The sequence below is a fragment of the Panthera tigris genome, chromosome A1 (assembly GCF_018350195.1).
Source record: "Panthera tigris isolate Pti1 chromosome A1, P.tigris_Pti1_mat1.1, whole genome shotgun sequence".
Lineage (NCBI taxonomy): Eukaryota > Metazoa > Chordata > Mammalia > Carnivora > Felidae > Panthera > Panthera tigris.
In genome coordinates, this window is record NC_056660.1 from 80,798,053 (window position 1) to 80,802,819 (window position 4,767).

Genomic DNA, 4,767 nt, shown 5'->3' on the forward strand with positions numbered 1-4,767 from the left:
CCACGCTGTGCGAGGAAGTGTGTTTTATTCATGAGTCTCAAGTAGAGCTTATTTGTTTAAATGTTATGGTTGAGGGTATGTGGGTTTCCTTTTGTTTTTTTAATAAACAGAAATTACTGAGTCTGAGAAAGGAAAGGCTTGAGAGGCTCCTGTTTTCTAACAGGATAAGGCTTGAGGACGCTTAGCTTCTGAGCGTTGTGTCCATGAAGAACCAGAGTCACCTGCTGCCCCCCTCCCGTGGCAGCGCCCTGCAGAGTGCACACACGTGTACACAAAACACACACGGAACTTCTCCGCATCGGAATGTGTACCGAGCACGGGAACACGCAGGTTGGGTCCCTGTGGTGCAGACGGTGAGCTTGAGCTCCAGGGGGCGTCTGACCCACCTACGGCATGTTCAGGGCTGACCAGAACATTTCTCTGAGCAGGTTTTCCTACCCAGACCCACTCTGTGGACAGGTTACGCCTCTGCTTGATCCATGGGGTGAGGCTGGGAAAAGTTACTCGGGACAGCGTGTGGCTGCCTCCTTTTTCTAAATGGGCAAGTCGGTGGACATTCATGAATCAGGTCCTAAAACAGCCCTGGAGAGAGAACTTCTGCCTTGAGGCCGTGTTGGCAATGGACTGGTGTTTGTTCTAGAACACACACCCTTCTTATTGGTGGTTGCCGGCTGCCCACACTTCTCCAGTGAAACAAAAGTCCTCTCTTCTCTATCCCCAACGTCATCAAGTCATTGGTAGTGTGGAGGCTCGGGGCATTGGGACCAGAGGATCGAGGCTTTCAGCCCATCCTGTGATCCTAGCTGAGGACCCCAGGCAGAGAGGGGACACAGGACTCCCTCGTCACCAAGTGAGTCGGTGGCAGAGCAGGACGCAGACACCCCTTTCCTACTTCGGCCCCTCCATCAGTAAACGGGTATCTCAGGGGGTTGGGGTTTGTTTTTGCATACAGTTCTAGTTTTTCTGTCTTGTCACTTCCACTTGTCTCCACTCAGAGGTATTAGGTGGCCCTCTCATCGCCACACCATCACAGGGTCCCTGGTGGAGCCAGTCCCAGCCGACTCTCCCTGCCAGGCATGCCGATAGCATCCTTGGTCCCAAGCAGGACCTTGCAGTGTTTATCCCCAGGGGTGCTTTGACAGAGCAGGACTGACCTCGATAAGATAAAATGTAAAAACATCATCCACCAGGTCCCCCCACCCCCTCCCTCACTCTCACGGGATCCCTGAGTACGGTGATTTTCAAAGCTGAAAATTTAATGAGTTAATAGTCTGCGCACATCAGAACGTCTCCTCTCGGTGGTGGCTCCCACGTGTCCAGACCCTGCGTGTGGCAGGGGATAGACGGTTGCTGAGAGCAGCTGAGAACTACATTTATGGACAAGAACACAAACATTAGCATTACTAACAAACATCAGGTGATCCACTAAGTCTGAGCTGGAGGGAGTCTCCCACTGGGTCCAGAGTCGAGCTGGGTGAGAGCTCCACGGAGAAGACGTGGACGTGACCCTCTGGAGGCAGGAAGCACATGGGCATGGGCACTGCCACCCGGGGCACAGAGTGATCCCCTGTGATGTGTTATGGGTTGGAAAAAGCTTAAAAATACTGATTTGCTCTATGATTTCCATTTCGGAAATCGACCGAGGCCTGCTTCATGGCCAAACATGGACGGTTCTGGTGACTGCTCCCCCTGGAAGTCGGGAGGAATGGGTATTCTGAAGGTGCTGGGCACAGGGTCCTATAGACTCATCAACTGTCTGTTTCTACGGGACGTGCATTTGAGTCCCCACGATGATTGTGAGGGACTCACCCTCTTACGGGGCTGTCAGTTTTTCTTTATATATTTCAAAGCTATGTTATCAAGTTCATAAAGACTAAATTATTATATTTTTCTGGTGGACTGAAGCCTTAGTTGTGTGACATGTTTCTCTTTGTGTATTTCTTCTTGCCTTGAATCTACTCTGTTTGGGGCGCCTGGATGGCTCATTCAGTTAAGTGTCTGACTCTCGATCTCAGCTCAGGTCTTGATCTCAGGGTCATGAATTCGAGCCCCGTGCTGGGCTCCACGCATGTGCTTAAAAAAAAATCTGCTCTGTTTGATATTAATAGACATAACCACACTAATTTTCTTTTGGCTAACGTTTGCATGGTATTCATCTTTCATCTGGCAACCTTCACCTTTTCTGTGCATTGTATTTCATGTATATATTTTAGGCACTAAATATAAGGATGCATTTTTTGAAATTTCTTCTTTTGCTTTTTAATTACTTAATCCACATACATGGAATGTATCTAGTGATATATATAGCCGGGTTTATATCTACTGTCTTACTATTTGTTTTCTTTTGTCTCCCTTGCCTATGTTTTCTCCCTCATTACCTTATTTAAGTCACTCAAGTATTTTTTCATTCCATTTTCCCCTTTATTAGGTTAATTATGTATTCTTTTAATATTTAACAGCCTTGTTAGAAATTACAATATGCACCTTAGACTTTTTTTTAATGTTTATTCATTTGTGAGAGAGTTGTGTGAGCTGGGGAGGGGCAGAGAGAGAGAGAGGGAGAGACAGAGAGAAAGAGAGGATCTCAAGCAGGCTCCACACTGTTAATTTAGACCCCGACTCGGGGCTCGAACTCATGAACCATGAGATCGTGACCTGAGCTGAAATCAAGAGTCAGACGCTCGACCACCTGAGCCCCCCAGGTGCCCCTACATCCTAGACTTATTATAATTGAAAATAAATTAGTGCTTTTACTACTTCCTGAGAAATGCAAGGACAGGAGGTTATTTAACCCCATTAACAACTATCTTTTGTATTATATTCATCATGAATTTTTTACAAATGTCCTAAACACCACAGAACATTATAGTTAGTTTTATACAGTTAATATTCATTTAGGTTTACCCATATATGTACCCTTCCTTCTGCCCTTTATTCTGTAGTGCATTTTTAATGCTTCCAACCGACAATACATTCCTATGACTAAAGAACTCCTTGTAGCATTTTAGTGTGGCTCTTCTGGGTGTGTCATCAGGCTCGTATTTGTCTGAAAATATCTATATCTCCATTTTCGAGGAATATTTTTACTAAATACATAGAATTCTGAGTTAGCAAGTTATTTTCTTTCAGTGTCTCCATTGTCTTCTGCCTTCCATAGTTTCCACTGAGAAGTCTGCTGTCTTCCTCTGTGTTCTCGTTGCTCCTTTGACGGTTAAGGCTCCTTTCCTCCTCTGGCATTTAAAATTTTTTTTTTAATGTTTTTATTTATTTTTGCGACAGAGAGAGACAGAACATGAGCAGGGGAGGGCCAGAGAGAGAGGGAGACACAGAATCGGAAGCAGACTCCAGGCTCTGAGCTGTCAGCACAGAGCCCAACGCAGGGCTCGAACCCACAGACTGTGAGATCATGACCTGAGCCGAAGTCGGACGCTCAACCGACGAGCCACCCAGGCGCCCCTCCTCCTCTGGCATTTTAAATACTTTCTCTTGTCTCTTGATCTCGGCAGATTTACAGCGATGTGCCTGGATGTTGTCTACTGCACTTATCGTGCCCGGATCCAGCTTATAGTGATGTTTGAGTCTATGGCTTCGTTTCTTTTGTGAGTTTTGAAAAATTCGAATCTGTCTCTTCAAATATCAATTCTGAATGATTTCTCTCTTCCCCCTTCTCCAGTTGTACATATTAGATCTTATTATGTCCCCTGTTTCTTATTCTTTTTATTTTCCATGCTTTGTTTTGTTTTGCTTTTATCCAAATGTTTTCTACTGACCTATTTCCAGATAACTTACTCTCCTCTGCTGTGGCTACTCATCTACTTTGTACCAAATGTCCATCAATGTGTTTTTAAACCTAGAATTTCCATTTGAGTCTATCTTACGGATTCTACTTCTCTGTGAAGCTCGCCATCTTTTTTGTTGAATTAGATTAGTCATAGTGATTTTTTTATCTGTATTCAACAACTCCACTATCGAAGTTATTACCAGGAGTCTATTTCTGTTGCCTCGACTCTTGGTATGACTGGTGCTTACTGACTGAATGCTGGACGTTGTGTTGTGAAATACCGCAGAGACTCTGGAGGGCCTTCGTCTAGCTCTGGCATCTAGTTAGAATAAGAACTGATCATCTTGAGTTGTTGTAACACCAGGTTTCAGTCTTTGTAATATCTGGTCTATTTCCAGTTTCTCTTACTCTTCATTTCTACAGGAGTTTTGATTTAAATCTGAGAGAATTTATAGGATCTTGAGTTTTATTTTTATTTCATGCTATGAGGCTGCGTGAAAGCTCTCCTTGGGTGTTCAGCCTCTTGGCTACGACTTTCTGCTCACCTCATTTCTGAATGCATGGCTGGGAACTTAAAGAACGCTTTGAGGGACAAAGAGATCAGATGTGTAGACTCACTACACTTCACATGCCTTCTCTCTGGCACCCCACTCCTGGCTACTTCCGAAGCCCTGAACTCACATTTTTTTTTATCCCCGGCCCTGGGAGATTACCGGGAGACTCTTAGTGCCTGATTTCTGCTCTGCTTGTCAGACTCTGTAACTGTGATTACATAAGAGTTGGCAAATGCTTCACAGGGAAGACAGGTTTAGAATACAAAGCTCACATCAGTCAATTGTCCTCTCTGGTGTCTTGACCCCAAGTTCTTGGTGTCTTTCCAACGTACACAGATTTGAAACGGTGTCTCCAGTGGGATAAAGCTCCACTACCAACAAACCACCACTTCCAGAAGTGGACCTTTGAGAAACAGAGACTGTCCTGGGCAG